We start from the raw sequence: 26,456 nt of genomic DNA on the forward strand, positions 1-26,456 counted from the left end.
CTAGTAGGCCGGTTATTCTGTGCCAAGAAGTGGTTTGCAAATATAATGCACGTATGTTTTTTTCACTTTACAGTGTTTCAGCTGTTCAGGTATCTTATTGCAGATTTTGGGTTTCTCTTTCACAGATACACTGAATGACACTCATTGAAGGTTAACTGACATACATCTGCGCAGCTTCAAACAAATTCAGCAAAACAGATTTCGAATGCTTGCGTAGAGGTGTGATTTGAGCTCTATTAAAAATCCGACACTCACATTACAGATGAAATTCCGACTCCAGTAAAACTAGAAGTGATACTTCGAGATTTGACATCCGGCGATTACATCTTGCATTGGTTCAAATCGCTCTAAGCGCTATGGGACTTAACACATCTGAGGTCATCAGTCCCCTAGACTTAGAACTACTTAACCCTAACTAACCTAAGGACATCACACACATCCATGCCCGAGGCGGGATTCGCACCTGCGACAGTAGCAGCAGCGTATTTCTGAACTGAAGCGCCTAGAACCCCTCGGGCACAGCGGCCGGCATCTTGCCAATGATTAGGCCTATACCGCGTTCCGAAAAGTACAGTTTCAATGTTTTTTGTGTGATATGGATCTTTTTTACCATGCCCTAAATACCATTTTCGTATTTCATATTCTTGTTCTTGCACCTCAAAGATTACGATTTTTATTTATTTATTCTGTATCGTATTTGGGAGCTATGCATCGTGGAAGTGCCCTGAAAGACACTGCAATATACGCTATGTGATCAAAAGTATCCGGGCACCCCCAAAAACATACGTTTTTCATATTAGGTGGATTGTGCTGCCACCTACTGCATATAAGCGACCTCAGTAGTCATTAGACGTTATGAGAGAGCTGAATGGGGTTCTCCACGGAACTCACGGACTTCGAACGTGGTCAGGTGATTGGGTGTCACTTGTGTCATACGTCTGCACGCCAGACTTCCACAGTCTAAACATCGCCAGGTCCACTGTTTACGGTGTGGTGTGAAGTGGAAACTTCAAGGGACACGTACAGCACAAAAGCGTACAGGCCGACCTCGTCTGTTGACTGACAGAGACAGCCGACAGTCGAAGAGGGTCGTAATGTGTAATAAGCGGACATCCTACCGGACCATCACACAGGAATTCCAAGCTGCATCCAGATCCACTGCAGGTACTATGACAGTTAGGCGGGAGGTGAGAAAACTTGGATTTCATGGTCGAGCTGCTGCTCATAAGCCACACATTACGCAGTTTAAATGGCAAACGAAGCCTCGCTTGGTGTAAAGAGTAGACATTCAACGATTGAACAGTGGAAAAACGTTCTGTGGAGTGACGAATCACGGTACACATTGTGGCGATCCGATGGCAGGGTGTGGGTATGGCGAATGCCGGGTGAACGTCATGTCCCAGCGTGTGAAGTGCCAGCAGTAAAATTCGGGGTCGGTGGTGTTGTGGTGTGGTCGTGTTTTTCATGGAGGGGGCTTGCACTTCTTGTTGTTTTGCGTGGCACTGTCACAGCACAGGCCTACAGTGATGTTTTGGCTCTGAGCACTATGGGACTTAACACCTGAGATGATCAGTCCCCTAGACTTTTTTTTTTTTGGGTCATCAGTCTACTGACTGGTTTGATGCGGACCGCCACGAATATCTCCCCTGTGCTAACCTCTTCATCTCAGAGTAGCACTTGCAACCTACTTCCTCAATTATTTGCTTAACGTATTCCAATCTCTGTCTTCCTCTACAGTTTTTGCCCTCTACAGCTCCCTCTAGTACCATGGAAGTCATGCCCTCATGTCTTAGCAGATGTCCTATCATCCTGTCCCTTCTCCTTATCAGTGTTTTCCACATATTCCTTTCCTCTCCGATTCTGCGTAGAACCTCCTCATTCCTTACCTTATCAGTCCACCTAATTTTCAACATTCGTCTATAGCACCACATCTCAAATGCTTCGATTCTCTTCTGTTCCGGTTTTCCCACAGTCCATGTTTCACTACCATACAATGCTGTACTCCAGACGTACATCCTCAGAAATTTCTTCCTCAAATTAAGGTCGGTATTTGATATTAGTAGACTTCTCTTAGCCAGAAATGCCTTTTTTGCCATGTCCTCCTTGCTCCGTCCGTCATTGGTTATTTTACTGCCTAGGTAGAATTCCTTAACTTCATTGACTTCGTGACCATCAATCCTGATGTTAAGTTACTCGCTGTTCTCATTTCTACTACTTCTCATTACCTTCGTCTTTCTCCGATTTACTCTGAAACCATACTGTGTACTCATTAGACTGTTTTTCCATTCAGCAGATCATTTAATTCTTCTTCACTTTCACTTAGGATAGCAATGTCATCAGCGAATTGTATCATTGATATCCTTTCACCTTGTATTTTAATTCCACTCCTGAACTTTTCTTTTATTTCCATCATTGCTTCCTCGATGTACAGATTGAAGAGTAGGGGCGAAAGGCTACAGCCTTGTCTTACACCCTTCTTAGTACGAGCACTTCGTTCTTGATCGTCCACTCTTATTATTCCCTCTTGGTTGTTGTACATATTGTATATGACCCGTCTCTCCCTATAGCTTACCCCTACTTTTTTCAGAATCTTGAACAGCTTGCACCATTTTATATTATCGAACGCTTTTTCCAGATCGACAAATCCTATGAACGTGTCTTGATTTTTCTTTAGCCTTGCTTCCATTATCAGCCGTATCGTCAGAATTGCCTCTCTCGTGGCTTTACTTTTCCTAAAGCCAAACTGATCGTCACCTAGCGCATTCTCAATTTTCTTTTCCATTCTATTCTTCTGTATATTATTCTTGTAAGCAGCTTCGATGCATGAGCTGTTAAGCTGATTGTGCGATAATTCTCGCACTTGTCATCTCTTGCCGTCTTCGGAATTGTGTGGATGATGCTTTTCCGAAAGTTAGATGGTATGTCGCCAGACTCATATATTCTACACACCAACGTGAACAGTCGTTTTGTTGCCACTTCCCCTAATGATTTTAGAAATTCTGATGGAATGTTATCGATCCCTTATGCTTTATTTGACCATAAGTCCTCCCAAGCTCTTTTAAATTCCGATTCTAATACTGGATCCCCTATCTCTTCTAAATCGACTCCTGTTTCTTCTTCTATTACATCAGACAAATCTTCACCCTCTTAGAGACTTTCAATGTATTCTTTCTAGCTATCTGCTCTCTCCTCTGCATTTAACAGTGAAATTCCCGTTGCACTCTTAATGTTACCACTGTTGCTGTTAATGTCACCAAAGGTTGTTTTGACTTTCCTGTATGCTGAGTCCGTCCTTCGACAATCATATCTTTTTCGATGTCTTCACATTTTTCCTGCAGCCATTTCGTCTTAGCTTCCCTGCACTTCCTATTTATTTCATTCCTCAGCGACTTGTATTTCTGTATTCCTGATTTTCCCGGAACATGTTTGTACTTCCTCCTTTCATCAATCAACTGCAGTATTTCTTCTGTTACCCATGGTTTCTTCGCAGCTACCTTCTTTGTACCTATGTTTTCCTTCCCAACTTCTGTGATGGCCCTTTTTAGAGATGTCCATTCCTCTTCAGCTGTGCTGCCTACTGCTCTATTCCTTATTGCCGTATCTATAGCGTTAGAGAACTTCAAACGTATCTCGTCATTCCTTAGAACTTCCGTATCCCTAGAACTTAGAACTACTGAAACATAACTAACCTAAGGACAGCACACACATCCATGCCCGAGGCAGGATTCGAACCTGCGACCGTAGCGATTGCGCGCTTCCAGACTGAAGCGCCTAGAACTGCTCAGCCACACCGGCTGCCATTAATGTTTTAAGCACCTTCTTGCTTCCCATTGTTGAAGAGCAATTCGGGGATGACGATTGCATCTTTCAATACGATCGAGCACCTAAACAAAATGCACGGCCTGTGGCTGAGTGGTTACACGACACTAACATCCCTGTAACGGACTGGCCTGCACAGAGTCCTCACCTGAATCCTACAGAACACCCTTGGGATGCTTTGGAACGCCGACTTCGTGCCAAGTATCACCGACTGACATCGATAAGCCTCCTCAGTGCAGCACTTCGTGAAGAATGGGCTGCCATTCCCCAAGAAACCTTCCAGCACCTGACTGAACGTATGCCTGCGAGAGCCGAATCTATCATCTGGGCCAACACCACACTGAATTCCGGCATTACCGATGGAGGATGCCACGAACTTGTAAGTCATTTTCACCCATGTGTCTGAATACTTTTGATCACATAGTGTAGTTGATTGTCTTTATTAAAAGCTACACCCAATCTGGAATAATACTGCGACCAGAAATTTTGTAATGTCCTTTCTCAAATCCCCTGAGAAAGTGTTTAAAGTGTAGTGAAGTTTTGAGTACTAGAATCTGATTATCTGTGTACACCTACTGCCACTATTGCATTAATATATACAGCTTTCAGAATAAAGTGAGCTTTCATTAATTAAATAATACTTGCTTACTGGCACACAAATTTTAGCCATTCATCATGTAATAGGAACATCTACTTTCACCACATAAATTAACCATTATGAGCTCATACTCTCACTGGCAAAACATTTATAAGCCGAAGTCGCCCCTGAATCATAATAAACCATAGTCTGAACAACCTATTTTGGAGAGATCCTTAGCAAGATGTATCACTGAAACTACATATTTTCGTAATGCATGGGTATTTCGTAATACTTGTCTGGTAAATCCAATAACTGAAGACAGAGTGTACAGTACACGAAACGTTCTTTGCGAGACAAACACAGCTCATGTGGCATATTTTTAATAGCAAACATAGCATTGCAGCACTCGTCTCCAAGCACAGTGACGCCGTGGTTACCATCCCACCCAAGGAGGTTCAAATCTAATCTACAGAGTCTAGGAATCCTGAATACTCGGTTCATTAGACAAACGATCAAACAACTCGTATTAATGAGTTACAATAAGAAAATTACAGATACTTAACTTAGGCAATTACACAGATGTGTCGCAACCAAAGGGCGCCACACAAAATAATGTCTTCGGAGTGACTGCTGCTCTCTAACTGACAAAAGTGTTAATTGAACTTCTATCACAGTCGCTAAGACTGAAGCTGCTATCCAAGTCGCTAACCTTGAAGCTGCTATCGCACTGGGCCGCTACCAGTCGGTCGCGGCGCTTATGTGGCGCTTGTGCCCTCTTCACACAGGGACCCCGCAGTCCTCCTGGAGGGGAGGTCCAGTCAGCGTGCTATTCGCCGATGTCGTCTCACGACCTTCTACTCCCCGCAGTTCCAGACTGGAGTGCCGGTGCTTGACTTTACTCCGGAACATAACCTACTTCACACACAGACAGATTCTAACCTAACTTAAGGGGACAGTGTATGTCCTATGCCGCCATTATTAAATTATCGAATTTTGTCCCATTATCTTGGCAACTTTTTAAGACACCAACTCACAATTTTCCATAATTATTGAATGCATCCTTCTAGATACACTGAACTAGAATTCTGTTAAATTGTATTGAGGCATGTTACCTTTTTTTCGAAGACTAACTTTTTGACAGCATTTTTTAAATAAAAGACCATAAAAAATAACAACTCAGGATATTTTAATTATTCTAGTTCCATGTATGTTGAATCTCACACTTGGCATGCTGTGAAAATTTCATGTCGCGACCATCAGTAATTTTTTAGAAAATGGGTCATTTATTGCAATAAGTGTACACTACTGGTCATTAAAATTGCTACACCACGAAGATGACGCGCTAAAGACGCGAGATTTAACCGACAGGAAGAATATGCTGTCATATGCAACTGATTAGCTTTTCAGTGCATTCACACAAGATTGACGCCGTAGCAACACCTACAGCGTGCTGACATGAGGAAAGTTTCCAACCGATTTCTCATACACAAACAGCAGTTGACCGGCGTTGCCTGGTGAAACGTTGTTGTGATGCCTCGTGTAAGGAGGAGAAATGCGTACCAACACGTTTCCGACTCTGAGAAAGGTCGGATTGTAGCCTATCGCGATTGCGGTTTATCGTATCGCGACTTTGCTGCTCGCGTTGGTCGAGATCCAATGACTGTTAGCCGAATATCGAATCGGTGGGTTCAGGAGGGTAATACGGAACGCCGTGCTGGGTCCCAACGGCCTCGTATCACTAGCAGTCGAGATGAGAGGCATCTTATCCGCATGGTTGTAACGGATCGTGCAGCCACGTCTTGATCCCTGAGGCAACAGATGGGGACGTTTGCAAGACAACAACCATCTGCACGAACAGTTCGACGACGTTTGCAGCAGCATGGACTATAAGCTCGGAGACCATGGCTGCGGTTACCCTTGAGGCTGCATCACAGACAGGGGCGCCTGCGATGGTGTACTCAACGACGAAACTGCGTGCACGAATGGCAAAACGTCATTTTTTCTGATGAATCTAGGTTCTGTTTACAGCATCATGATGGTCGCATCCGTGTTTGGCGATATCGCGGTGAACGCACATTGGAAGCGTGAATTCGTCATCGCCATACTGGCGTATCACCTGGAGTGTTGGTATGGGGTGCCATTGGTTACACGTCTCGGTCACCTCTTTTCGCATTGACTGCACTTTGAACAGTGGACGTTACATTTCAAATGTGTTACGACCCGTGACTCTACCCTTCATTAGATCCCTGCGAAACCCTACATTTCAGCAGGACAATGCACGACCGCATGTTGTAGGTCCTGCACGGGCCTTTCTCGACACAGAAAATGTTCGACTGCTGTCCTGGCCAGCAGATTCTCCAGATCTCTCACCAATTGAAAACATCTGGTCAATGGTGGCCGAACAACTGGCTCGTCACAGTACGCCAGTTACTACTCTTGGTGAACTGCGGTATCGTGATGAAGCTGCATGGGCAGTTGTACCTGTGCACGCCATCCAAGCTCTGTATCAAGGCCGTTATTACGGCCAGAGGTGGTTGTTCTAGGTACTGATTTCTCAGGATGTATGTACCCAAATTGCGTGAAAATGTAATCACATGTCATTTCTAGTATAATATATTTGTCCAATGAATACCCGTTTATCATGTACATTTCTTCTTGGTGTAGTAATTTTAATGGCCAGTAGTGTAGTTCAGAGACATTGAAGTTTAAAACTTTTTTATTACAAATTCTTACACAGACTTACATTTCTGCGTCTTTTATGCACTAGAACTGCCCTGGCCCATAGCTTGTGCCTTCTTCAGTGTCACAACAGCCCATTGCTTGCCGCCTCCTTTACTTTCTCGCTTCTTTCGTCATTTGCTGAGCAGCTAACTCTGCTTCACGCACACGAAGCTCATCCAGTTCCCACAGTCCTTTATCTGTATTCTGTTCAAATCTTATCCCTAACTTCTCCAGAACCTTAAGTCTTTCATAGTTCCCACCATTAAAAGTTATTACAGCACCAGACATTTCTATCTTTAGATTTATCACGCCAACAAATACATTTTTAGACACATGGCACCACACGACATTACTGAAGGACTCATTCACATTCTGGGTCTTCCCATGTAAACACTTCTTCAGTAACTCAGGACTTGTCAAATCTCTGTAAATAGATTTGATTGCCAAAGGAAGTGTAAACCTGTTTCTCAAATTGCTTTCCTTCCCGATGCACTAGGGGGCATAGTCACTTCAGAAGCATACCGTGGTTTCCTTCACTGCTAGCACAAGTGTTTTCAAGTACTTCAGAAGAAAATGCAGTTCTCACATATCTGTTATCCGAAGATTTGCGTTCCTTGAAGTTACTTTAAAGCTTAATCACTTTCTTTACGTATAAAAAGCAACATAAGTTAGCTTACTACAAAAATAGCCGATAATCGCACTACTTTCAACGAAAACTAGTATCACAAACGAAGGAATAATTTCTTCATTCCTAATCCGAATTTCTGAGACGTAGCAGTAGGCACAAAACAAAACAATTCACAGCCTTCTAGACTATGTAGTTCCCAAGATATGACAGCTCAACTGTGGCAGTATATGTGTAGCCACGAAATTTGACGTCAACATTGAAAATATTATTTGAAGGTCTCAGAATCGTCTGATTTTAATGCATTGTATACCAAAATGTTCAGGTAAGTCGAAAATATATTATGAAGTAGAAAACAGAAAATGTCAAGTTTTAACGAATTTCACGCACATGTAGGAATAACCTTCTCGACCCCGCCAAAAAGTTGACAGTGAGATCGAATGCACCGTGACCAAGCTGTCTTCCGATGTTATCCGTCGACCTCTGTTGATGACATCTAACCACCGTTGTCGGTGCCACTGTGAGTGCAGCATAATTTGTATATGACTACTTTTTAACAGAGAACCTGGCATTCGCCTAAAGTGGTCTGAAAAAACTAGAAGAAAACTGAAGTAGATTTGCCGCACAAAGATGTGATCACGTTGCGTCCTGCACTCAGAGAAGCCTCTGGGACGTGTGGTATTACTGGAGCACCGTGCGTGCGACGAAGCAGACCGAAGCACTGCGCTGCCAACGAGGTGGGCAAACAGTCACCCAGGCTACAGAATCAACATGAATAAAACCGATAAACTGCAGGGACGGGTTGCTGACTGGAAATGGAAGAAAACAGGTCCTATGAACATGTGTCTGCAAACGCACCATTGCACAGTAGATGGCGCAGACGAATGAAGGTTTGTCTGGCCACATATCGTGTTTTCCTTGTGTGTTGTAGGCTGTGATTGTCGTAGCGTACCGTAACCAGCTGAATGGTCCGGGATTCATCTCAGGAACTACCCGAGATGGATTTTGTGTACGGTCAAGCAGATGTAAAGGTCGGGAGACAGCACGGCTGACCAAAACAGGTACCCTCACAGACTCCAACCACATCACACCACATTTCAAGCCCTTTTCCGGCGTTTGTGTGACCTTGGGTGTTTTCAAACAGACGAACGCGCAGGGAAGTAGCGGACTGTGCGTATACCAGGTTTGGAGGACCGGGTTCTACCGAGTACTGAGGCGGGCCCCAGGTAAGTGGCCCGCCAACACGATGTGAGCCGCAGTGCGATTATGTGTCCTGCATGACAATCGCTAGTATCCCTAGCGCCTGAAACGAGTGCAAGGACTATCAACAGCGGAATTCCTTCTACGGAAAGGATTTTGTCAATGATTTTTGCGCCAAACGATCACAATTATGGGATTTCTGTCATTTTACCGACGAACCATTCTGCTGCATACAGTACGCTGCATCTATCACACATCCCACAACACACAGGGAACACACACGGCACGTGGTCAGAGGAACTTTCATTTGTCAGCGCTATTTACTGTGGCAACGATGTATTTCCGGAGACATGTTCATAGGACCTTTTTCTCTCCACTTCCAGTGAGGAATCGTCCCTGCAGTTTGACGGTCTTCTGTTCCCTCTGTGTACAGAGTCCAGAGGGCAGACGGCGCCCCTGGAAGTGGAAACGTCTCAGAAAAGCAGAGATGCTGAGTTTGTCCAGTGGCGCCCCTCTGCAACTGGGTCACTAAGGGACGCGCTGCAAATTGATCCCCCTCACCTCAGATCACACTGTTCCGGCAGTGCCACACTGGGAGCCGTTCTTGAATGTCGTCCTGCGCGCACTCCATAACATTGTGTGGGTCCGATTGTGACAGTATCAGGAAAATACCACGTACTTCTGTGCAGCAGCGTAATGGACCAGCAACAACATAACAAATCGTGATGTCGTTCAGGCGTTTCCTGCCTCACATGACGTATCCTTCACCACCTCCTGACATCGATGTGCAGGTCTGCGTATTGGTAACAAACGAATGTTTCTGCCCTCTGATACCTACAAAACACGTACAGCAAAATGCAAACAGGTGGCCCAAGGGCGAAGTATGGAAGCGGATGCCCCTCAGACAATACAGGGTGGCGCAGTTGAATGTGGCACGCCTCACCTCTGAAACCGAATGCAACATTTCGATTTGTAAAATAGAGTAAATAGTTTCAATAATTGACAGTTGTATGCAATATTCGATTGTTAGTATTCTGCTGTCAGTATTTCAGTGCAGTTCGTCAGTGAAGTTAAACGTCTCTCTTTGTGGTCTGCAAAATGATTTTCTCTGTAGAAGAAAGAACTGGAATTGTGGAAATATATGTGATTACAGGTTCGATTAAGGAAACTCGCGAAACTTTCGTGGTCGGATATCAGGATAGAGGAGTACCAGGAAAGAGAGCAATACAGAACATGTATATAAATTGATGCACCTACCGAACTACGCAAAATGTAAAAGACAAAATTCCTACACTTCGCACGCCAGAAGATACTGCGAACAATTATTCAGAGCCCAAAGACGTCCGTCCACACGTAAGCTGACCCAGCAGGCGCACGTGAGTAGGAAGAGTTCTTAGTAGATATTGGAAAGTCTTAATTTGAAGCCGTGTAGTGTGATGGCTGTGCAGCAATTATTGGAGGGTGACAGAAACGTGTAGATTACTGCACGCAGCTTGTGAATAACATCAACGTTAGTTTTTCTCTTTCCATTAGCTTATAAGCGATAAAGCGTGGTTTCGTCTTACCGGTCATGTAAAATCATAGAACATGAGGTACTGGGCAACGGAGAACCCCAACATTGTGTGTCAGCAACCACTCCATAGCGCAAAAATCGGCGTTTGGTCCGGTGTAACAGGAACGTGCATTATTGGGCCAGTATTTTTGACTCTACCGCCAACACGGTTGTATACATGTAAATTTTTGATACATTTTGTGCTCAGCTCACTGAATATGTAAGACAACACTGCTTCTTCCAATCAGATGGGACAACATGTCACACGCCCAAAGTATCCCTGGAATGAGGCCATGATGTCTTCACCGAGGAACCATCTATCGAAACATTTGCGGCCACCACGTTCGCCGCATCTAACAACGCGTCATTTTTTTTTACCGTGGAACACTTGAACAGCAAGCTCTATGAAACAAATCCACGCACAATAGAGGGACTGAAAGACAATATCAGCCTTGAAGTTGCCGCCATCACTACTCGCACTTTACACCGGGTGTAACAGAACACGCTTAGGTGAGCACAGCTCTGCATTGATGTTGCAGAGGTCCCCTTCCAGAATCTTTTACAAACGTATTTTTCACTGTATTTTTCATTTTAAATATACAGTAAGTCCTTTCAGCTCTTCGTTTCTGTAATTTAATTGCATTTCCTTTACACTTACAAGGGCTACTTTGATCTGCGCCACCCTGTACTTACACAATGAAACTACATTGCATCTATTCCTTTATTTAACCTGACATAATAAGGTCTTATTCTTACATCGGATGAGAGTTTCACACATTTAAATCTTTTGAAATCGCAATTCGATTAGTTATTATAATATGTAAAATATTACAATAAATGATAATGACGCTAACTGAAAGAATGACCTGTTTGTACCAGAGGCCATCAGAAATAATATTAAATGAATTTTATCAATAGTGGATGCTGTCGAACTCCGTGACTGTTCCTTTATGGGGTTGTAGAAAAATATCCGCTACCAGTCACAATAAAAGGTTGTTTATTCATCACACGACCGTTTTCGGGCTTGCGCCCATCTTCAGGTGTTTATACATTCATTTACATGTTTGTACTGTTGGAGATCACCGTATAAATACAAAAAAATTATTTCCTGGTGACTACACAAATACAAGTGGGACAACTGTAAGTAGTGAGGCAGCCAGCATTTGACGAAAATATATCTGTACTTACAACAAGATGAAGCACCATTATTACAGTTATGCTGTGATGATAGTTTTGCGACTTTGTTACACACATGTTCAATTTCACTTCCATATATCAGGTATAGCTCCATATTACACTATTATGGTGACTATTACGTAATATGGAGCTATACCTGATACCTATCTACAGTAATTTAACGTTATCTCTGGATTCGTTATTTGTAGGCTAGAAGAACTTTGGGATTGCGATATTTCAGTATTTTACTTGGCAGCGGCGCGGTAAATACCATTAGAAATAACACTAACTTGAAATCAGTGCATGAAAACACACTTTAATTTGTCTGTGTCGCCCAAAAACCGTGTTGATCAGCAAAAATATCGCCCAAAGGGCGACGGTTCCGTCTCTTTAAAAAATGTGCTCAATATTGTATCGTTAGTAGGCCAGATGGAAAAACGTCGCCCAATCTGGTCAACCGGGAGGTATAGAGTTATGAAAACCAATTCCGATTCGGACCGAACGGTGGGGAGGGGTTTGCGGAGAGCGGAAGAGATATGTGATGACAGCAGATTCTGTAGTTCGTTCGTTCATAAAAGATTTTTTGAGCGAGCTGCTTAAATTCGTCCCAGCCGACTGCATCTCTCCCTTCCCTTTAGTCTAAAATGTATTTATGTTCTTGTAATTCTATACTAACTGAAGCCAGCAATTCCATGGACAATTAAATCTTAAAATATGCCTACACTCATTCACTATCAAATGACTAAACATGCATGGTTATATGAAAAACATGCAGTTTCAGAATTCAGTCTTTTCTTGTGAAGTGTTTTCTTATTCTACTGTAAGTATGGCTTGGTAATGCCATGATTTTGTAAACCCTAACCTGGGTTTCTTTTCTTGCTGTATTATACAAATTTTTACAATTGTTCCACACATAGAAGTATAGTTATTTAATTTTTGGTTCAAGTTACCGTGGTACTCATATGTGATGTTGTCCTAGGTATTTAAAATATCTAACTTGGTCCAAGATTTTATAACTGAAGACAACTTTTAGTCTTGTTGGTTGTGTGTCCTGAAGTGCCATCATCTTCGCTTTATTTACAGACAATGTTAGATTGCTGCAACTTATACACTCCCATCTTCGTTCTCCGCCATCAGTGTTCGGTCATCCGTGTGCAGTATTTCACTTACTCAAGTGTTACGATCTAAAAGTACTCCTTTTTATGCATAATTTTCTGTTTACTGATCACTTTACCGATGTATTTATTAAAGGCTGCCTATGAAATACGGCAGCCTTGTCTTAGTCCCTCTGCTTGTGTTGACTGGCTTGGTGTTTATGTTCCCCACATCTGTAACAGTTTGCTTCAGTATTGGTGAACGGATCAATGGAAAGATATCTTTTTTGCGCTATTCGTTACCTGAGTATTTGGAGATATGCTAGATCCCTAAACATTTTGGAGTGCCTGTCAGACTTTCAGTGATGTGTGACGCCTAGTTTTCGTTCAACCTAAATACTCCAGTGGACAATCGAAGTCTAAAGCTCGTGTCGTTCTGACCGGTATACTGGTAGAGAGTATTCAAAGTGACTGTTACCGTCATGTGTTACCTGCGGGTTGTGAAAATTTGACATTTGTGCCATTCTGGTGCTCGAGCCCAGCATTTCTGCTGATCATGGGCAGACACCTCAGTCATCAGGCCAGCAGATCACGCCTCCAGACCTGACTCAAACTTTCGCTGTCGCTGGTATTCCCAGCTATGAGTTCCGGTCACTGATACCACACTACGGGGTACGTGGGAGTAGAACAGCGCCCCCGGGACAGAGGGGGAGCGAGGGTGGAGGATCAGGCACTGTGGAGCATGGCGGCTCATCCTGGCGCAGGCGACGCACAATGTGTGGAACGAATGCTGTCATTTCACGTCATTCATTTCACATCTATCGAGCAGTTCGTTCCGTTTCAGCACGTTTAATTAATTTAACAGCGTCTTCCTATTCAGAGTATTTTCTTCAGGCTGTTACTGTGACTCCGTGATCATTTTATTTAAAAAAAAAACGTGTGACGAGGGCCTCCCGTCGGGTAGACCGCTCGCCTGGTCCAAGTATTTCGATTTGACGCCACTTCGGCGACTTGCGCGGCGATGGGGATGAAATGATGGTGATTAGTACAACACAACACCCAGTCCCTGAGCGGAGAAAATCTCCGACCCAGCCGGGAATCGAACCCGGTCGCTGAGGATTGACAGTCTGTCGCGATGACCACTCAGCTTCCGGGGCGGGCTTTGTATTAGTAATACCACCAATAAGCTCCACCACCGATTTTTTTAAAGAAGCGAACTCCCATGTATAAAAGAACCTTATTATCAAACAGTAGATCAGTATAGTCAATGTAATTTGCACTCTGTTTTAAAAATCTACTTTTTCCACGCATTTCAATGTTTGTGACGTCATATATCCCACTGTGCAATGATGTATTCAAGTCACGTGTGATTACCGCCTGCAAGAAGCGTTGCGAATAGAGTTTGTACTGCGGAAGTAATAAATTAAAACTTCAAGCCTCATGCTGAAGCTTTACGGAATTAACAGCGAAATTTTAGTAAGCGATAAACTTTTCCATTTCATTATTTCTCGCAGGTGTCGGCAAGAAAAATTTCGAAGAGGTTTGAATATAAGTGTAAAGCTTATTGGAAGTCACCTCGAATATTGGATGAACACAGTCTGGGTAGACAGCCTCCGTCGCTGAATGTACACCTGCACAGGATACCAACCAGTAAAGGAATATATTAGGTAATTGGTTTAAATAATTTATTTCAAAGGCCCAGTCAGATCTTTGCAAGTTTTCTCTCAAAGCAACTTTCGTTGTACCTACGCGACACAAGTTGCCTGCCTGTCGTTGCGCGGTATAAGCCGAGCGGTCTCAGGCGCTGCAGTCATAGACTGTGCGGCTGGTCCCGGCTGAGGTTCGAGTCCTCCCTCGGGCATGAGTGTGTGTGTGTGTGTGTGTGTGTGTGTGTGTGTGTGTGTGTGTGTTGTCCTTAGAGTAAGTTAGTTGAAGTTAAATTAAGTAGTGTGTAAGCCTAGGGACCCATGACCTCAGCAGTTTGGTCACATACGAACTTAACAAAAATTTCCAAAATTTTAGCCAATAGCGCGCGTGAGATCCGGGTTACGTGTGTGTCTCCGGAGGATTCTGCAGTGCAGAACACAGTTGCCCCTGCGTCTCTTGCGTTCCAGACCATGGGCAGAAGAGACGTGTTTCTTTGGAGGCGTTCCGTGACCGGCCGCCAGCACCAGTCAACATGAACCGTCTCCCCACCCACGGCCCACTTATTTAGTTGTTCGACCTCCTAGATTGGCCTGAACCTGCTAACTTCGTCCCTAGGCGAGCTTCTTTTATACCATACATTCAAATATATTCTCTTCATTTTATTAATTTCTTTTTCTGTCGTTTAACGGCAGCTCTGGACGCCCACTCACAAGTCCTGATCGCTCGACCTTCTGTACCTTGTCGTCATAAGCCGTATGTAACAACCTTCTTCCCCCTTCCCTGCCCAAGCAAGAAGCGTGGCTGACTGACATGCAGAGGACCCGGGCTCGATTCCCGGTGCTGCCGTGGATCTTTCCTCGGTTGGGCGACTGGTACGGAGTGTACTCGGGATCGTGAGGCCAAATGGGGAGCATCCGTCCAATTAGTAGCTGTTCCAAAGTCAAGAAATACAACAACGACAGGGAGAGCGGTGTGCTGATCACGTGACTCTCCACGTCGCATCCAATTACGCCAGTGCCAGAGAACGACACGGCGATCGGTAGGACTAGTGAAACGTCCACTTTGAAAAATTGTACACGACTGTGCTTAATCTGACACACAATATTTTTAGCGCAACGCAATCTGACTTTCAAAAATCTCTACAAAAAATGGCCCTGACTAACATTAACCTATACGTTACACAAATCACTTACCTCACAAAAATCTTCGTTACTCAAGCTACTGCAATACAGCGAGCGCCACTACTGCCAGCTAAATAAAAGATTCAAACTACTGAAGGTGCTAACTACTGATAGGCATAGTTAGCAAATGAAAGACTTTAATACAGAACAAACAATGTATTTACCTTAATAGTCATTATATATATATATATATCAATTCATGACATCAATTCTTACAAATTTCAAAACTCCGCCATCTCTCTCCCCACGTCCACCACTGCTGGCGGCTCACGTCCAACTGCGCAACGCTACGCGCTGTTAGCATCCAGCTGTCGCTGCCCAACACTACAATGGCGAGTATTACAACAATGCCAAACAGCCACCGACTGCACACGGTACAGCCAGTGATTTTCATACAGAGCGCTACGTGGCGGCGGCGTTACCAATAAAAAAACTTAAACAGCCTACTTACATAGCCCCCATGCTCCCCACAAAACATTTTTACAAATTGTTATGGGCAGTGGCCAATACAGATTTGAAAATTTTTTTCATAATTACAATAACAAAGAAATGAAATGCACACACTTATCGATACAATGTTGGTCAAAAGCTAAAATTTTCTCACAGTCCATATAGACAGTCCTGATCATTCATCACAGTAAAAATGCAGTGTTTTTTTTTTCAAAGTCTGAGCAATAAAAGAAATTGCACTTGGAATTATTGGATTTCTAAGCAGTCTTGAAGAAATAGTGTTGTCCTTCCAACGAAAGGCAGTGCTGAATCTTGACATGCAGACAGGTAATAGGCCACAGCAGAGTCAGTCGACATTGAAGACTATCGGTAGGTAGGTCATCACAGAGCAGACCCACTGTAGTCCTGGTATAGATTACGGTATTGGTGGGCCACCAGAGGTGCAGACCCATTGCAGTCCTTTTAGAAATAATGGTACCGGTGGGTCGTCAAAGGTGTAGACCTATTGTAGTCCTTGTAGAGATGGCCAGCAGCCATCTGTTTGACTGTGCAGGCGCACAATCACCATTGAAGAGTCTTGCGGATAACATAGCAAGTCCATAACCCACCACTTGTCCACTCTCAAAGTTTTTGGAATTGTCCTTAGAACCATCAATGCTGTTAACCAGTCCCTTGCTGAGTTATTAACACATGTGCAAACACTATCAGTCCGTACGTCTCACATATTGTCCATATACTATGACCAACAGAAACGTGTGCAGTGAAATGTAATTTACAAGTTACTTAATTTGATGAACTGGTGTCAATTACAATTTTATAACATAAGAATGCAATAACAAAGGTACAAAATATATCATTAAAGAACATAACAGTACAGATAACTTTTGCAGTAATACAGGCTTTACAAAAGAATCGAAATAACATATACATCAGTGTTACAAAAATTATGACATAAGTACATACATTCAAGATCAGAATAACTTTTGAAACATCAACTTCACACATGAGCGTTAGAACAAAACAGAATAAATAATGCATAAACATCTTTACAAAGTAAATAATATGTTATTAACGCAAATTATATTTGAGGATAACAGTATTCCTCATCATAGTGAATGTAGCTTAGTATTAGAAGAGAAAAAATTCTATGAAACAGCACACAGAGACAGGAAGAAAACAAATACACAAGGGTACACAAACACATAGTGGGATAACACAAGGAAAGGACAGGGTTTGTTTTACTGCAGTACTTTGGAAACAAAACTTTCTTTACTTCTCGGAGATCTCCCTTTGTTCTTCATTATTTCCAAAAAGTCCTATCTATACCTGCTTTCTGTACTTTTCTCGTATAACCTTTCAGTGCATTTCTTCAAATTCATCACAAATCATTCTCTTATATAGGCTACCCCCTCTTAAGCTAACTTAAATCTATTGAGCTCAGATGCTTAACTAAGGGACAAGGCAGCAGCAGCACAAAACAATTAATACAAACAGCAATGACAAAAAATGCAAGTAAGCATAGCGAGCAGCAATAAATGTAATAATTCATATCTAAACATGACAAAGCTGAAGCAGAAAAAATATTACAGTAAAAATGTTTAATACCTATGTCACATCTTAACACTAGAGTGATGCATCACGAGAATATACGCTAGCAGATAAATTACCAAATCGTAAAAAAAATTATTTATGCAGTTCCTGTGAAGGGAAATGTCTATTTATGTTCCCTCGTTTTCTTAGAAGTAGATCATATTTTTTTACTGGATCTGTAGGCATAAAATAACAATATTAGTACATTTATTAAATTTTATTTTAACCAATGCTGCAGTGCAGCTAGAAACTAGATATTAAACAAAATAGGCAAAGCAAGGCGTGAAACGTCATTCGCTAGCCATAAGGCATTTCATAATGCAGTAAACAATCTTCCAACTAGCAAAACAATAGACATGAAACGTTGCTCATCATTTCATTTCAGTAAATATCATAAATTAAGAACTCTACAGTGTTCTCAAGTTTGAGGGAGTCGTATTTACGATGCTTTCTACAAAGGAATGTCAATAGCGAGGATAATGGCCTCTTTTTTTTCCACCTGTGCCTCTGAAAGGCACACACTAATGACTTTTTCTCAAGGCGGCTGGCACACCTGGCCGCTCTCAACGCATTACGTCGCGGTCACCTACCTTTCTTACCGAAATATTTACGACAGCAGTTTCCGCTACAGTGACAGTCTCATGTAAAAAATTTTCAAAGTTTGAGAATTTGCGTTACAAACGTGTAGAAAATAAAATCCTATACATATAAGAGTGTCCAAAAATTTTTCGACAGCATTGTAATACATTCACGCATTTACACACATTTCATAACTCTTAAAGTACGATTCTTGGTTTCCAACAACCTTTTTCACAAACCAGAGTCCGTAACCACTACTCATTATTCCTTACCTTATTCGTCCACATTTCTTCAATATTTCATCATGACAGATGCGTAGCATAATCAAATAACTCATATAGCATCAGCTTAAACCTACCTCAGCAGCATAATTCAAATCGTCATCGTAATAATAACATCATAACACCACAGTCAAATTCTCAAAATCTCCGTAGCTTCCTCCAATAATTTCAAAACCTAAAAAAATTCTCTGCTCATGTCAAAAGTGTCATCTGCCTCAAGCGTACTTTAAAAATCATGATCTCATACCCAATTATTTCATTCAAAGCTCTCATAGTATCACAATGGTTCCGAAAAAATATGAACATTTCACAGACAAAATACAATTTCATAAGTGTGAAGTTATCCAGATGTATAATTACATAAACATGTGTTACTGACGTAGTAAAATAAATGTTTGTCTCTCTCAGTTAAATGATCAGATAGCTGTGTAATTTATGTGTTAGAGAAATATGGTATCGATGTGTAAAGTTATATAAGCAAATACCATATTAGCTAGGGCTCCTTGTGCTTGCCAAACACATGGTACACAAAGTAGGTGTGTACCCCCCTGAGGATTAATGTAATTATATCCTTAGGTGTTACAGATTACAGCAATGGAATGAAATGTATCACGGAAAACTTTCTTTGTAATTCAAATATGTTGAAAAATAAATAGTTTAATGCGTGTCCTGTAGCGCTAAATGTGCGTCTTGCTGTAAGACAATTTCTGTGGAAGTGTCGTAGTTACTGTCCTCCGAAAGCTACGTTCTGCAGAAGTCAATGTACTTACCTCATGATAAATAAAAGTGAAATGCTTTGCGTATAGATATCGTATTACTACGCTTATTGCTGTGATGAAGTAAGTACTGTACTGTAACGTATTGTTGTGCTACAGCAAAGGCTGTCTCATTGTAGCTATACCACAACGTTACTACTAAAACATGTTTTACTTTCCAGAAAAATTCAGAAAAACTGTGCAGATATAAAACAGATAAACTGCAAAAGCAACATTGTAAATTGTCACTCATTAGTTGCGTCGTGATAAAATCGTGTAGCTGTCACATAAACTAACCACTGTATCATCTGGTACCTCACAGAAAGTACTTTAAATCCAGAATGTATTTTCAAGTAAACCAAAATGTTGCATTAAAATCTCATTAGCAATACTGGTAAATATTCTAAGTATGTGGGCCTTATAGTCGTTACGTAATCGTGCAACTAACAAGCAAGAATGTACACATAACAACACTGTGTCGTCTGTTCACTATAACAATGCATTCGTAATTTCTGTTTAAAAATATTCCCTAGGTTATAGACTGGAGAGTTAACTTCAAAACATTGTTGCATGTTAACAGTTTCTAAGTCTGACAAAGCATAATAGAAATGTGAAGTGAAATGTTTTATGGCAAAGACAAAGTTAAAAAGCAGATTATCTTTCAATAAACGGTTTTACATGTGAAATGTGGTGCCATCATTTACCCTTTCTAGTTCGCAGAGTTTTAACTTCAAAGCAATTATCATGTTGTGTACGTCGGTAAAGAATACTGGAATTTTTCTCAAGGTTAGCTTATGTTATTTTTCTCTGCGCCACCCGGCACACGCGGCTGCCTGCGGTGCGAGTCATTGTCTGTCTCTTTGTTGGCGCGCGCCGTTATTGGGATTAGCAGACCTAACTTCTACAAATTCACCTTGACGAGCAGGCTCTGACCTGTTTGAAGCTCGCCAGTTCTGATGGAATTCAGCTCTGTCGTTTTGTCGGTAGTTTACATAGTTTCTTGTTTGTCGGTCATGTGGTAGAGAATTTCTCCCGGAATCGTAACTGCGCGCTGAACTGTTGCGTTTGAAATTATTCTGTCTCCCTTGATAATAATAGTTCTGGTTACCATATTGTCTGCTTCTATGGTTGTCTCTGTGATAGTCATTACTGTGGAAATGCGGTCTTTCTCTGTTACTATTACTCTGCCAGTGGTTGTCATACGGGTGGTGTCTGTTTTGGTCACGACTTGCGTTGTAAGAATAGCCTTGCCGTGTCCAGTTATTATTTCGTTCATCGCGGAATTGCGACGGATGTGACCTGTAGTGATTGTTTTCCTGTTTTCGCATCCCGCGACTGTCTGTGTCAATTTCTAATTCTTGTAAGAGTCCCTGAAAAGCTTTAATGTCGTCTTTGCAACGCCCTGCCAAAATAATGTTCCTTAAATGTTCAGGCAATTTGATTAAGCAAATGCGGATGAGTTCTGATGGGCTGTATGGGTTTGACAGGTACTGATTCTTGTGCAACATGTCTTCAAAATATTTCACAAGACTGGAAAATTCAGATTGTTCGAAATGTTTCATCATCATGATGCCATGTTTTACTCGGTCTTGTGTGGCTTGGGACCAATATGTTGAGAGGAAGGCATGGTAAAATTCTCCTTCACTGTGGCAATCGTGAATGACCGATCGCATTCTTACAGCTGGTTCATTCTCTAAGTAGCCACACATAAATTCTAATCTGTGCTCTAGTGACCAGTTGGGAGGAAAACAATGAGAGAATTGATGGAGCCACGCTTGTGGATGAATGTCGTTGCCAGAATTCTTAAATGTTTTGAATTTACGTGTAGTAATGAACAGCTTGTAGTCAAAATCATCGTGTCGGCGGGTCGCATATCGGTCACTGTTACGTCGTTTCGGCGGTTCCATCTCAAAATTCGGTGTACTTTGCCAATTACTTTCATGATTTCCGAAATGCCCTGTGTTATTATTTTGGGGTTGTTCTGTATTGCTATGTCCCTTTTCCCATACTGGGGCGCGAGTGTCCTCTGAAATATGTAACTCTTGTATTACTTGAGCCAACTGATCTTGTACTTCCCGCATTTCTCTTTTGTACTGTGTGTTGATTTGATTTTGATTCTGTTTGAATTTCCTAATTTGTTCATACTCTTCAGTGTCAGTGAAGGCTACAGGTTTTGTGTCATTCACATCATCATCTACCTTCGTAGATAAGTTAGTGAACTGATCTGAAAGTTCGGCTACTTTCTCCGATAGTGAACACATTTCCTCAGTGTGCATTTCTGAACCAAGTTTCAGAGTGTCCATTTGTGTTGAAATCGAATCTACTGTGACCTTTAAGTTTTCCTGAGTTCTTGCAAGTTGCGTAACCGAATCGGTGGATGCAACTGAGTCAATTTTAGCTTGCAAGGTGAACAATTGTTTGCAGTTCTTTTATGGCTGCTTCGTGATTCTGTAATGCATTTTCATGCCGCGAAAAAATAGGTTGAAAATGCTCACAAATTTGTGTTTTTACGTCATTACAGACTTTTTGACATTTCGATTCGATTTTATGTAATTCAGTAGTTAAATCTTCACGTGTTTGTTCAAGCATATGTTCCACTGTGTCTAACTTTTGAAGCTTTTGCCGTGTTTGTCTCTGATTTTGTTCCATTGTGTCCAACTTTTGCTGTGTTTGTCTCTGATTTTGTTCCACTGTGTCTAACTTTTGAAGATTTTGTTCCATTGTGTCTAACTTTTGAAGATTTTGTTCCATTGTGTCTAACTTTTGAAGCTTTTGTCCCATTTGTTGCATTAATTGTAATAACAATGCACTGGTGTCTGAAACATGTTCCTTAGTCCTATTCGGCAATGCATTTGCACCGGCAATATTCGCAGTTTGAAAAACAGAAAATGTGTCTTGACTTATTTGAGAAAACGGTGAGGACTCAAAACCTGAATGTACAGTATTTGCAATATTGTGTCCTGTCATTTCGGAATCCTGAGGCGAACTGTTGCCGACCGATCGATCGATAACGCTTTCCTGTTCACTAATTGTTTCACTGCCTACACCATTATTTGCAACCCGCTCCATTTCCCTATCCACAATAACCAAATTACTACTTTGAACATTAGTTAATTCATTACATGGTGGCGCTAACACAGTGCTTTCGTCTTCACTGTCATTTCTCAGTTTACTTTGGAGCCTAGTATTACGTTTTTCACACGCCATTATTGTCACAATATTTCACACGACAACACAAAAAAAGCACAATTTGAAAAGAAAAAATAAGAGAACACATTAACATATCACTGAAAATAATATCTATTAATTGCAAGCGCAGCTGCGAAATACTTTGTGCAAAACTACATGCATGCCACAACTGTTTTACTGTACAACAATGAAAGACTGCAACTACAAAGGAGATTCTCTCTATGATTACGCGCTAGCAATAAACAAAAGCTACACTAACTACACAAACTACAAGAAAAAATCAGAAGATTCCAGTGAGGTATCCTTGGCTAAGGGTCGACATATGAAACGTCCACTTTGAAAAATTGTACACGACTGTGCTTAATCTGACACACAATATTTTTAGCGCAACGCAATCTGACTTTCAAAAATCCCTACAAAAAAATGGCCCTGACTAACATTATCCTATACGTTACACAAATCACTTACCTCACAAAAATCTTCGTTACTCAAGCTACTGCAATACAGCGAGCGCCACTACTGCCAGCTAAATAAAAGATTCAAACTACTGAAGGTGCTAACTACTGATAGGCATAGTTAGCAAATGAAAGATTTTAATACAGAACAAACAATGTGTTTACCTTAATAGACATAATATATATATATATATCAATTCATGACATCAATTCTTACAAATTTCAAAACTCCGCCATCTCTCTCCCCACGTCCACCACTGCTGGCGGCTCACGTCCAACTGCGCAACGCTACGCGCTGTTAGCATCCAGCTGCCGCTGCCCAACACTACAATGGCGAGTATTACAACAATGCCAAACAGCCACCGACTGCACACGGTACAGCCAGTGATTTTCATACAGAGCGCTACGTGGCGGCGGCGTTACCAATAAAAAAACTTAAACAGCCTACTTACACTAGTAACTTTATAGTGTGGGTAATTTGCGCGCCATGAGTCGCGCTGCCTGAAAAGATATACACTCCTGGAAATGGAAAAAAAGAACACATTGACACCGGTGTGTCAGACCCACCATACTTGCTCCGGACACTGCGAGAGGGCTGTACAAGCAATGATCACACGCACGGCACAGCGGACACACCAGGAACCGCGGTGTTGGCCGTCGAATGGCGCTAGCTGCGCAGCATTTGTGCACCGCTGCCGTCAGTGTCAGCCAGTTTGCCGTGGCATACGGAGCTCCATCGCAGTCTTTAACACTGGTAGCATGCCGCGACAGCGTGGACGTGAACCGTATGTGCAGTTGACGGACTTTGAGCGAGGGTGTATAGTGGCCATGCGGGAGGCCGGGTGGACGTACCGCTGAATTGCTCAACACGTGGGGCGTGAGGTCTCCACAGTACATCGATGTTGTCGCCAGTGGTCGGCGGAAGGTGCACGTGCCCGTCGACCTGGGACCGGACCGCAGCGACGCACGGATGCACGCCAAGACCGTAGGATCTTACGCAGTGCCGTAAGGGACCGCACCGCCACTTCCCAGCAAATTAGGGACACTGTTGCTCCTGGGGTATCGGCGAGGACCATTCGCAACCGTCTCCATGAAGCTGGGCTACGGTCCCGCACACCGTTAGGCCGTCTTCCGCTCACGCCCCAACATCGTGCAGCCCACCTCCAGTGGTGTCGCGACAGGCGTGAATGGAGGGACGAATGGAGACGTGTCGTCTTCAGCGATGAGAGTCGCTTCTGCCTTGATGTCAATGATGGTCGTATGCGTGTTTGGCGCCGTGCAGGTGAGCGCCACAATCAGGACTACATACGACCGAGGCACACAGGGCCAACACCCGGCATCATGGTGTGGGGAGCGATCTCCTACACTGGCCGTACACCTCTGGTGATCGTCGAGGGGACACTGAATAGTGCACGGTACATCCAAACCGTCATCGAACCCATCGTTCTACCATTCCTAGACCGGCAAAGGAACTTGCTGTTCCAACAGGACAATGCACGTCCGCGTGTATCCCGTGCCACCCAACGTGCTTTTGATGGTGTAAGTCAACTACCCTGGCCAGCAAGATCTCAGGATCTGTCCCCCATTGAACATGTTTGGGACTGGATGAAGCGTCGTCACACGCGGTCTGCACGTCCAGCACGAACGCTGGTCCAACTGAGGCGCCAGGTGGAAATGGCATGGCAAGCCGTTCCACAGGACTACATCCAGCATCTCTACGATCGTCTCCATGGTAGAATAGCAGCCTGCATTGCTGCGAAAGGTGGATATACACTGTACTAGTGCCGACATTGTGCATGCTCTGTTGCCTGTGTCTATGTGCCTGTAGTTCTGTCAGTGTGATCATGTGATGTATCTGACCCCAGGAATGTGTCAATAAAGTTTCCCCTTCCTGGGACAATGAATTCACGGTGTTCTTATTTCAATTTCCAGGAGTGTATATACAGTTTCTGAAGTTAATAGTTAACATATTGCATTAAGCTATTACCACAAGATTTACTTGTTGATGGACATACACAGATCTGCCAGAACATAATGACCCCCTACCTACTACCGCTATAAACCCGTCCAGGCAATACCAACATCCCTGTCGAGGAATGACTGCTAGTCAGAAACACGCGCGGTGTATGTATGACACTATTAGTGAGCGTCCTGTCCATGTGTAGAACGGAAAAGGAGTGCAATCTACCTGAGTTTCACCGAGGCAGATTGTGACGGCCCGGATGCTCGGCATGAGCAGTTTGGAAACTGCACTTGTCGGGTATTCGAAGAGTGTTGTGGTCAGTGCCTTCAACACACGGCGAAACTAAGGAAAAACCATTCAGACCTCACAAGGTTGGGCGGCCACTCGTTACATATGTCGAATGTCGTACGCTGGGCAGACTGGTAAAATGACAGGCGGCGAACTGTGGCCCAACTAACACCAGATTTTAATGCTGGGCAAAATACAAGTGTCTCTGAACACGCAGTGCACCCAACACTGCCAACAATAGGCCTCCGGAGGCGACGAGCCTCTCATGTGCCAATGTTAACACAGCGACGTCGCCAACTGCGACTGAGGTGGGCACGTGGAATGGGAGGGCGCGAATCCGTCGTCTTCCAAGGGAACAGCTCCTTGCACCTATATGGTGGGACAGAGAAAAGCTGGCGGCGGCTCCATTATGCTCTGGGGAACATTCACGTGGGAGTCCATGGATTCTGTGAGACCATGACAGCTAAGGAGTATAGTACACTGGTTGCAGACCTTGTACACCCCTTCGTGACGGTAATGTTTCCCTATAGCATTGGCGTTTTTCAACAGGGTTCAAATGGTTCAAATGGCTCTGAGCACTATTGGACTTAACATCTGTGGTCATCAGTCCCCTAGAACTTAGAACTACTTAAACCTAACTAACCTAAGGACATCACGTACATCCATGCCCGAGGCAGGATTCGAACCTGCGACTGTAGCTGTCGCGCGGTTCCTGACTGAGTGCCTAGAACCGCTAGACCATCGCGGCCGGCGTTTCCAACAGGGCAATGCGGCACGTGATAAGACCAAGAGCGTGATGGAGTGGTTCGAGGAACACAGTGGCGAGTTTCAATTGACATACAGGCCCCCCCAACTCGCCAGATCTGAACCTGAACCAACAAATCTCGGATGCAATTGAACGTGGCGTCACAGCTCATCACTCCCCTCCCTGGAATGTACGGGAATTAGGTGACATGTGTGTAAAGATGTGTTGCCAATTCCTTCCAACGACCTACCAACGAATCATTTCTTACATGCCACGATGTGTTGCCGCTGTTATCCGTGCCAGATGTGGATTACAGTCCATTAGGTGGGTGGTAATAATATTCTTTCTGATCAGTGTATTATGACAGCATTTTAAATTTTCGTATTTAGTTAATAAACAGCGGTTTGTAAAAAGTGAGGCAACGGCCTTGCCACAGTGGATATGCCGGTTTCCGTCAGATCACTGAAGTTAAGAGCTGTCGGTCGTGGCCGGAACTTTGATGGATGACCAACCGGGTCGCCATGTGTTGTTGCCATTTTTCAGGGTACATTGAGCCTCGTGATGCC

Source organism: Schistocerca gregaria, chromosome 6 (assembly GCF_023897955.1).
Source record: "Schistocerca gregaria isolate iqSchGreg1 chromosome 6, iqSchGreg1.2, whole genome shotgun sequence".
Taxonomy (NCBI): Eukaryota; Metazoa; Arthropoda; class Insecta; order Orthoptera; family Acrididae; genus Schistocerca; species Schistocerca gregaria.